The sequence below is a fragment of the Coptis chinensis genome, chromosome 8 (assembly GCF_015680905.1).
Source record: "Coptis chinensis isolate HL-2020 chromosome 8, ASM1568090v1, whole genome shotgun sequence".
In the NCBI taxonomy this organism is placed as follows: Eukaryota; Viridiplantae; Streptophyta; class Magnoliopsida; order Ranunculales; family Ranunculaceae; genus Coptis; species Coptis chinensis.
This window is the reverse complement of record NC_141463.1, coordinates 17,739,992-17,751,226: the sequence shown is the minus strand read 5'-3', so window position 1 is coordinate 17,751,226 and position 11,235 is coordinate 17,739,992. Positions and strand designations below refer to the sequence as shown.

Below are 11,235 nucleotides of genomic sequence, written 5' to 3'. Positions count from 1 at the left end.
TTGGGCTTGGGTTTCGGACCCAAGTATATAAACACATTTTTCTAGAAAATAGGGTTCAGAGAAAAATAAAATAATGAAAATGGAGGCAGAGAGAAGCTGGATTTCTGGAGGGTGGAGCGCGACGGCTCGGACGACGAGGGATTCGTAGGAGCTGTTCAGACAGGTGAGTAGCTATTTTGCTATATCACCGGAGTTACAGTTTTCGTATATAGGTGTATAAGTTTCTGTTTTTTTTATATATTGGTTAAATTGTCGATTTTTCCTCCTGTCGTATTGATAAACTGTCGTAGTTATAAACGTTTAAATCTGAAACTATGTTGGTTTGACTGTCAAAGCTGCATGGGCGTTAATGGCAGATAAAGCCAAATACCAAGAAATCGCCAATACTATTTTTATGTAAATGGAACTATGATGTGTTTATTTGTTTGAACTCGTTGGTTGATGTCGGGCTTGTCGAAGCTTCGAGAGGCGCTAATGACGCCGGCGGTTGGGCTGTGTTGGGTTGGTTTTTGGGTTGAATTGATGGGGGGTTGAACTCGTATAGCCGTGATTAAGATTGGTGGTTAGCATAGAGCTGTTGGAAGCTCACAAGAGGCGTTAATGGCGCCGAACGCCATTACTGGGATACTGAGGGTTTGGGTTTATTTGTGATTTTCGTTGTTTGAACTGTGTTTTCGGTATTGGGGGTTGTTTGTTTGAGGAATGGGGGTAGTGAGGAGGCTTGAGTGTGATGGGAAAAGCTTGGAAACAAGCTGTTAATGGCGGTCGCGATTTGTAGATCTAGATTGGTGAAGTTTGGATTTTCTTATCTTTTGAGGTGGTTGCCTTTGTTAATGTTGTTGGGTTTTGGATTTGGAGTAAAACCGCGGGGTTATTTTTGGGTGACGATTAGAATTTGTGGTGGCCGGATTTTGGTGGTGGTGGAGGAGAGAATTGGGGAAGGAGAAGCACTGTTCACCGATTTGGGCTTGGGCTTGGGCCAAAGCCAATGGGTTTTGTTTTGGTTGGGCCCGATTTGTTTTAGTGGTTGGGCCAAAATCTAACTAGTTTTCTTGGGCCAGTCCTTTTTGTTTTAGTTTTGGGCTTTGGTTATTTTGTTTGGGCCTTTTCCAATTAGTTTTCTTTGGGCCGGTTTCTAATATATGTAGGCTGGTCCTTATGTCTCCAATTGGGTCAGGTAAAATAAATAAGTGGACTTTTAGACTTTCGGGTTTTAAGGTTGGGCTTCGCCAGTTGGGTCCGGACCATTACCATAGTCACGAGCCCATGAGCCATACACCTTTGTCCTTAGCCATGAACCATGGCTATGACCATGAACCTGTCGAACACGAAAACGACAGTTTGACTTTGACTTGGACAGTTTGACTTTGACCATCGACCGTTGACTTTGATGGTTGACTTTGACCTTTGACCATGGACGGTTGACTTTCACCTTTGACTTTGACTTTGATAGTTTGACTTTGATGATGACAGTTTGACTTTGACCATGACATGTTGAGTTTGACCTTGACCATGAGGTGTTGACCTTTGACCGTTGACTGTGAATGTTGACTTTTCCAATTTTTCATATGTTTGTTTATATGGATATATATAGTAATAAAATACTGTCGGATATTGTATAACCTGGTTGGTAAATTATCTAATTTAGATTTGACGTGAGTAGTGTGTAAAGCATATTGGGCTTTGATTGTGGACTGTGGACTGTTTATTTGTGCTACGTTTTGTGTGTATATTATATGGACACATATAGTAATAAAATGATGTGGAAGCCTGTATATTGGGTTGTCATTATCTAAGAAAGATTTGACATTGATATTGTGTATTTTTTGACACGTGACGATATTGAGATGTTAGGAGATATTATATTCCTAATACGTTATAATGTATGTGATACGTTGAAGCATGGTGACATGATATAATATGCTAGGATAGTTGTATTAATGCAATATCTTGGAGAAATGTATATACACTCCATTATTTTATATGTGAAATGCTAATATAGCATTGGTGAATATTTGCCCACGGGAGTGTGGTGTAGTGCAATAAGATATTGGCACGTGAAAGTATGAAATATGGTTATGAGATATATTGAGATATTTCTAGAGATTGTGGCTTAGTGCAATAAGGTAATTGACCTGCACGTGATATAATGGAATGTTTATGAGTCATTAATGTATGACACCTGAATAAATTACGTAACGAAAATCCTAGAACCTGACTACCACAACTCATGTGATTGGCCCTTCTGGCGTTTCAGTTAAGCTGAATGGCCTTCGGGCGGCCCTCCTGGCGTAGCCGAATAGTGGCTTGATTATTCCGTTCGCAAAATAGAACGATGATGCGCAATATTTTATGCCGAATAGTGGCAGTGCTTACATAGATTTGGCTTCCGTGTGAGGATTTACCTGGTGTGCGGCATCCCGCTCAGGGTGGTTACGCACGGAGTGGCTCATTATGTAAGGGAGGCATGTGGATGTACATGTTCGGCGTTGGGTAGCGATTGTGGTAGCCAGGGAAACTAGGTAAGACATAGATACGACGTGATTTTAGGGACACACAAAGAAAGCCTGAAATAATCTAATTATGGTAATATGTTGGTAAAGGATATATCTCTAGATAGATGATTTGTATATGGTTGGCTGGTTATTTGTTTAGTTAGAACCTAAGACGCCTCGATGGAGGAACTACATGCCTTATTTATGATCCGTATAGTTTGTTGTATGGTTAGTGAGAAGTTAAGGCGCCTCAGTGGAGGAACTACCTGCCTTAATTATTGTACTTGAGTATGTTATATTAGTCGTTGAAAGTTAAGGCGCCTCGGTGGAGGAACTAACTGCCGTATGGAGTATGTATATATTTGTATAAGTATATGTTGGTTTTAGAGCTACTCACACCAGCATTTTTATAATGCTGACCCGATTTGCATGTTTGCTTATCGGGTGTGTTCATTCAATGAACATAGTTGATAAGTTTTGACATGTTTAGTGATGAAGAAGATTGGTTGCTGCTTGTGGTTTGCGTTAGCATTGCATCTCAGGTTGTGTTTTGTTTTCCCTCGAGGTGATATAGATTTTCAGGTTGAGATAATATTATTTGCATTTTCATTTGTAAATTGTTTTATAATGAAGAGGACTTTGTTTAAGTTAAAATTTTTATTGGTTTTAATTATCCGCGATATTTTAAACCTGTTTATGGGCTTTTGGAAGTGGAGAGTCGCCACACACCTCGGAGATCGAAGAGTCGGGGGGACAAATAATGTTTTTTCAATTTCGCCGAAATTCGGGTGTGACAAACACATCGCCAATATCTGATCCGACGGTCCAAACCGTGGGAATATCAACGGCTTTCACCGTGGAGAAAGGTAGTAAAATTGTGTAATATGTTGCCACAACTATTATTAGTTTTTCAACGCTGATTAGCCGAAGTGGCAAACGGTTCAACAGTTTATAATTGGCCGCTATCTATCCCGGGCGAGTCCATGGCTAAAACCCCATTTTCTTGTAGTGAGCGATCAGTGCGACGAGCTCTACACGAAGACGTGAAGTTGTAAAAGTCAATATGGGCCATATGGACCTACCACAGGTCAAAGCACGTGGCCCCATCCACTACAAGAAAAAATGCTTTATATCACTGTTAAAAACAGTGACAAAAAGCCTTTTGTCACTGTTTTTTTTTTTTCCAAAACCGTGACGGAGTGAGAGTCATTTATTTTTTTCCCAAAACCGTCACAAATATTTGTTCTAGACTAGCCTCTCTCAGCCATTAAAAACGGTAACAACTGCTCAAAAACCGTCACAAAAAAACGTATCTTTTGTGACAGTTCTAGCAAAACCGTGATAAATGTTATAATTTTTTTTTTAAAAAAAAAACTGTATATATTTGAAAACAGACATTTCACATTGAATTGGACCTGCAACAAATATACACCTGAAATATAATCCATTAAAATTCAAATAGCATTCATAAATGCTAACTCCATTAAACATTCCAATAGCAAAAATAAACACAAGACGTACTTAGGTAATAAATAAATAAGTACTTAATAATATACAAATGAATGGATTAGGAAAGAATTGTGACTAAGTCACATTCACGTCAAATACTCGTGATTAGTCTTCATCATAGTTCGAAATACATTCTTAGAGGCACCGAACAAACTAAGAGCTTTGACATCTATCCGAGGTAGAAGTCTTCTTGCTGGCCAAAAAGTTTCTTGATCTGCAAAAGTTAAAAAAAAAAAAAAAAAACAAGGCTTGGGCAGCTACCACACTACACTACTAGGTCATCTTCATTGAATACCCAGCGATCATTGTTGATCCCACCAAATCTTAAAAATACTAAAGATAAAGTGAATGACAAAAAAATCATTTCCCTGACTTTAATGATTATTCAAATAAAGAGAACTGCAAACAAATAAAATCCATATAACAATTGCTTCTAATCTTTAGTGAATAAGAAAATAGGGTTGTACAAAGTAAGATAACAACATTTTTAAAAGTTGGACAAGGGGTGATCCTTAATTAACCATAGAACAAAGATGAAACCTCGCCAAGGACCAAACACGTTGTGCAACAATAGCCCACAATTGTACCATCACAACTACCATCTACAAAAGGTGTTTCTAGAAGTCACATTCTAGTTTAAATTAGATACAAGATTGAGCACTTTCTCGTGAGCGGCGGAGTTTTTGAATTATCTACACAGTCTTTACCCAAATCTGAAGTCAATCAAGAGATGTTGTAACTTTTGTTAACATTTCTAAAAAAATAGTGTTTGATTAACTTTTGATTGCTACTTCTGTGTTGTGGCAAACACAAATATATTTTGGGGAGGGAGGATAGAGCCACTCCTTTATTTACAGTCCTATAAAGTGACTCCACTCCACAAATAAGCTTCTTCGATGGTTAAATTTCGGTCCGCAGTTCTCCGACTCTTTTGAAAAGGTTAGAAATATTCAAATGGGTTGATTATTGTTGAATGATCTTCATGGTAAGGAGATAATCTCAACCGAAAATCAGCCCCCTCATTCAAGTTATAGGAGAGGCTCTATCCCTCCCCATATACTATAGAAACATTTTTATTTTATGTTGCGGCATCCGCTTTAATCCTCGACTCTCCTCTACTAAAATATTAGTCGCTTCCTAGGGACACTAATTTAATCTGCAAGATAGATACCCGTCGAGGAAGATGTTTCTAGAAGTCACATCCCTGTTCAAGTTAGATACAAGAATGAGCTCTTAGTCATGAGTGCGAAGTTCTGAATCAACTCTAAAGTCGAGGAGTATGGTAACGGTCAAAAAAAAAATTCTAGTGTTACTAGATATTGTGTTTTTAACATATATATATTTTGGTTTTTCTAATGTTCCCCATCTGAAAGGTACAGCCAAGACAACTATGTACCCTTCGTATATTTGTTTTACAAGGCAAAAGGTATTTTAGTGTTGATTAATGTAAGAAGGAATCTATCAATTGAATCTAGCTCTTACCTTCATTTAGATGTCGTTGAAGTTTAACATTCGAGGGAATTGCCTTGCCTCGAGCCTCGGGTGCATTGTCGAAAAAGCGGGGATGTTGTTCGACTCACAGGACAGATTCAAGAACCTTCGCGTGGCATTGTAATTCTATCCTTTTCTCATTATGTATTTCTTTGATATGTGACCATAAAAGTATATATTCAATAATTAATTTTCTATACTTGCTTTGCAAACTGACCTACAGGAGGAAGGGGTGGCAAGTCAAATAGAGAATGCCTCGACGAGGAAAAGAGATCGACCGAAAGGTTCACATAACAAAAATTCTAGTTCTCACCTTCAGTCAAATGTCGTCAAAGCTGAACATCCTGCGGGTATTGGCTTTCCTAAGCCTCTGGTGCACTGTCAGAAAAAATAGGATGTTACTCAACCCACACGACAGGTTCCAGAACCTTTGCATAGCATTGTAATTCTATTTTTTACCGTGTTCAACGTTTCTTTGATATGTGATCACCAATTATATTAATTAATTAATTACATGTCTTATGCTTTACTTGCTTTGCAAACCGATCTGAGGATGGGGTGGCTAGTCAAACAGAGTGTTTCAACAAGGAAAAGAGGTCGACCAAAAGGTTCACTTAATAAAGAATTGGGGAAAGGTGGTGAATTATTGAATGGATGATATTATTTTCCTTATTAGAAATTGTTTTTTTTGCGAAAACTGACATCACATGTTTAACTCTGTAGGTAATATTGGAGGAATGCCTGAAGCTGAGGATTCCTTAGATGTTGTGCAAATGAAGCTAAGATAGCCAGGATGTAATAGTTTGATTAAATGCATGTCTTAAAAGTTGAGACAATTACAATATGCACTACTTTCTAATGCTCATATGTCAGGATTAGCACCAAATAATACGTTCATTAGCCATGTCATAAGTCCACTAGAGAGTAAAAAAGAAAGGCAAATATAAACCAAAGACTAACGTAAATAGAGAAGAGTGCAAAAATTACGGTCCTTGCAAGCTTCATACTGAATCATGAGATCATCAGGCATCTCGTATTTGCAATACCTTCAAATCAAATAAAAAAGAACATAAACCACAATCCAGTAAAAGCACAAACACCAAAATCTATTCATACCACAAGAATTCTAAACTCACACTGCAACTCGATCAGGAGTAAATCATGACTGGTCTATAGGATTTAGCCCTCTTTGATAATTTAACTAACTTTTTTTTAACCAGTCAACATAATATTCATATATCTGAGAATTTAAAGAAATTAGCCAACGGTGTTTTCCATTTCGATCTCTACTGTCTAGAATTCAAAATCAAAACTTAAGTCATAACTCTAACAATTCAACAAAGTGAACACAGGCGCAACATAACAATCCCGTCACGGCATCCATCTCCTTCCACTCCTTCAAAGGTCTTGCACACTCAAACCTGGTGGGAGAGACTTCAGCTTATCAGCCTTCTCAGAATCAAACACACAAAGTGTGTACAGATACTTGGAGCAACGAACCTTAAACTTGACGACATCCTTGCTCTTCTTTATCTTAACAGAACGAGCATCCTTCCTTCTTGTAGTGAGAAGGAAATCCTTAATCTCGTGAATTTGCTTCGGCATTTCTCTCGTTAATCTAATCCGGTCCATTCCTTGTCTCCAGGCTTGTAGAATGCTAACCTACTAAATTGACCATAGACTGCCATAGCAACAAAATCGCGATTTGATGATGGGTTTGCTGACAAAGCAACCCTTTCCAGGTAATAGACGCCAAAAATCTCATCTTCCTCAGCTTCAAATGTTTTCAAAGAAGGAAGATGGATCTCATTATCCACAGAACAAGAATGGGTTAAAAAGACAAACATCATAATTCTGAGAAACTGTTACCAACCATCCATATGTAGAACCAGCGCAAAATCTGTCGTGAGAGTGAGAGAGAGTCGTGGGAGATCGACCGTTTTTTTGGTAAGTGTTTCTGGATGTGCTGGAAGGATGGGGAAACTGAGCCCTAGGTTTCTAACTACTTTTACTTAGTGGGCTCTTACAGCTTTTTTTTTTGGTAACTTGGGCTCTTGCAGTTGGGGGAGCGAAAAATACCTGGGTATTTAGGACTGTCACATAAAGTCTGGGAATATGTAACTGTTTTTGAAGACCAGTCACAAATTATACTCCACAGCCTAGAAAAAACCATTTGTCACACTTCTGGATATGACAGTCACAAATAATTCTCTACACATATACACTTTTTTTAGGAAAAAAAACCATTTGTGACTGTTTCAAAAATGCACGTCACAAAAAACTTCTTAAAACAGTCACAAAAACCCTTTTCTGCCATTTGTGACCGTTTCGAACAGAATAGTCACAAATAATATTTTAAAACAGTCACAAAAGGCCTTTTTTCTACTAGTGATCACTGATATGGAATCTTCATTATCTTGTTTATAATTAAAGACAAAATGAGTGGAGATAAGAATGATGGAGAAAAAGGCAAGTGGAAGACAAAGTGGAGCACTTATCTATTTGTTTAAGGGAATTGGAGTGAGCACTCATGTTTGGTAATCATTCCATTCCATGAGATAAATGTAAAAAGCAAAGAAGAATAATTCATTCCATGTTTTAGTTTTAGTTTTTAGAGAGAAAGCTTGTAAGTCTTTAATGGAGTCCTCTCCATAGTTATAGAAGTAAAAACTTTTTCTTCTTCTTCTCAACCTGATTTTCTTCTTCCTTATTCTTCTTGTTTTTAGTTCATATCTCCAAGGATCATGAGCTAAAACTCTCCCTTGTGGAGGGTTAATGATGCTCATGTGAGGAGAAGCTCCATTAATGGAGTCTTTCATTGCTTAGTTTTTCACAAGCTTGTTTTCAATATTAACTCCAAAATAGTTGATGTTGATGACAAGCTAGGACTTGTTAGGGTCTTCTAGAGATAGAAGACCATAACAACTCCTCATGCTAATAGGTTTTCTTAAAGATAAGTTAAATCCACTAGGGATCAAACTCTAATCATTTTTGGGTTTGTCTATAAACCCAAGAATGATTATAGTTTTTGTAATTAAAACTTTAGAAATGGTAGTTATCCTTGCATGAGTAGATTCAATCCTCCATATATTTCTCTCCTATATCTTCTCTAAGCAAGTTTAGTTTTAAATTAATGATTGTAATTTCCATTTAATTGTAGTATAATATTCTCATACAAATCCTTCTCACCATGGATTCTCTTTGAATGGTTCTAGCTCCATTGTTAAAATATGTTTTAGTCTTTAGGCATGGGACGAATCCTTGCTCTAGCTATACGATATCAAATAATTTTGTAAGCAAGGTACTTGATATAAGTGTGAGTTAGAGTAACTGTTAGGAATATACAACTTAATTGTACTTACTCTTTACCAATTACCAAACTATACAAACATTTTATCTTGTAAGTGTCTTGTACTTCTTAATTAAATCCGAGCCTAATGTAGATACATTATATCCTTAAGACAGATTTTCCCCCTCACGGTGCTTGAAGGTTGATGGGAAACTGTCTCCCAAGATAGAACGGATTTCCTTCTATAGAAAGCTAGCACTTCAATTCTATAGAATCAGCGAACACAACATAGTATTTGACTAAGAACAGAGGGAGAAGAGAAATATCAGAACTCTGTGTGATCTGGTGTGTCTTTCTCTCCAAATTCATCCACTATTTATAGGTGAGTGGTGCCTCTTCGAAACAACACAGTGACTCTTGGGAAAAAGTAAGCAACTCTTTGAAAAGTCACATGTTTCGAAAAGACACACCATTTCGACATAAAACACTGTTTCGAACCAGTGCCTATTTCGAAAGGTCACACCTTTTCAGCATGATGCACTGTTTCAAACCAGTGCACATTTTGAAAGGTCTCACCTTTTTGGCATAATGCACTGTTTTGAACAAGTGCATCCTTTTGGAAAGGTTTTTCTCACTTTAATTTACGTATTGTTTCAAGAAAAACCAATTTCATCTCAAGTGGGGTAACTTGGGAGACAAATTACTTATTCATATCACAAATCTATTTTTCTAACAATCCCCCACATGAATGAAAATTTGGTTTCTTCTATCATAAACATCGGATTTCTGTTCTTTTACAAATGAAAAGATACCGCATCATGTCAAGTAGCATGGGAGGCCTTGAACTTGCCTTAGTGAAAGACGATCGGATTTAATTAGACGATCAGTAGACTTCAATTAATGTTCTTGAACTGTCAGCTGTTTGTATAAACCTAGACAATCATCTTCACGCAGTACCTTTTCGAATACTGTTGGTTCTCACGTTTGTGTTCATTTTGGCCTTGAACACTTCTTGGTTTCAGAGAGTGCTTTTGAGACATTTGTCTTAAAATTCTCATAGAAGCGGCCCCACTTCACACTCACATAGGTGATTTCTATAAAGAGTATCCTGCAATACTCCACTTGGATAACATAACTTTCCAAGATATAGTAAATCATTAAAAGCTTGACTTATCCTGGTTCTCGCGACAGATATGCACTGTCTTATATAGGAATGGGTTAGAGTATAATATTACTCTCTAGTGCTAACTGAGTCACAAACATAATTCAGTTGGCCCATTGAACCTAGATCTTGGGATCTCCAATCAACTAGGTTGGTTTTTCCATTATGAGGACTCTTGGTTGATTATCTCAAAGGCTTTAAGCCCATTCCCCTTGATAATCTTTCCACTTGCTCTCTTGTTAAACCTTTTGTAAGCGGATCCATAATGTTATCTTTTGACCTTACATAGTCGATTGAGATAACTCCATTTGAGAACAATTGTCTAACTGTGTTATGTCTACGATATATGTGTTGAGATTTCCTGTTATACATGCTACTATGTACTCTACCAATAGCAGATTGGCTGTCACAGTGTATACACACTGCTGGCACAGGTTTAGCCAAGTTTGGAATATTCTCTAAGAAATTTCAAAGCCACTCTACTTCTTTTCCAGCCTTGTCCAATGCAATGAATTCTGATTCCATAATGGACCTCGCTATGCACGTTTGTTTTGAGGATTTCCAAGAAACAGCTGCACCTCCAAGTGTAAAGACATATCCACTTGTGGACTTTGAGTCTTTAGTGTCAGATATCCAATTAGCATCGCAATACTCTTCTGGAACAGCTGGATATCTTGTATAGTGCAAACCAAAATTCTGAGTATACTTTAAGTATCCCAAAACTCTCAGTATGGCAGTCCAATGATCTCTGCCAGGATTACTCGTATATCGACTTAGCTTGCTCACAGAGTATGCTATGTCAGGCCTTGTACAATTCATGACATACATTAAACTGCCAAGTATACGAGAATATTCTAGTTGAGATATGCTATCTCCAATATTTTTGGCTAAATGAAGATTTACGTCAACTGGTGACCTTTTTGGTGTGATGTTATATTTCTTGAACTTTTCAAGAATCGTCTCAATGTAATGAGATTGTGATAGAACAAGTCCATCCTCCATCCTAAAGATCTTAATTCCTAGGATAACATCAGCGACACCTAAATCTTTCATGTCAAACTTACTATACAACATTTGTTTGGTAGATTTTATGACGTCCATGTTACTACCCAAAATTAGCATATCGTCTACATAGAGACAAACAATGACACATCCCTTTTGAGTGCTTTTGACATAGACACACTTGTCACACTCGTTTATTTTGAAACCGTTTGACAACATTGCATTGTCAAATTTCTCATGCCATTGCTTAGGTGCTTGCTTTAATCCATATAAGGATTTAACAAGCT

The 11,235-nt window shown here is 37.4% G+C and overlaps 1 pseudogene; it reads right to left on the bottom strand.

Annotated features, from left to right (window-relative positions):
* Window positions 1-6,668: 6,668 nt before the first annotated feature.
* Window positions 6,669-7,456, bottom strand: LOC147480283 (large ribosomal subunit protein eL38z/eL38y pseudogene; annotated as a pseudogene).
* Between the last annotated feature and the right edge of the window lie 3,779 nt (window positions 7,457-11,235).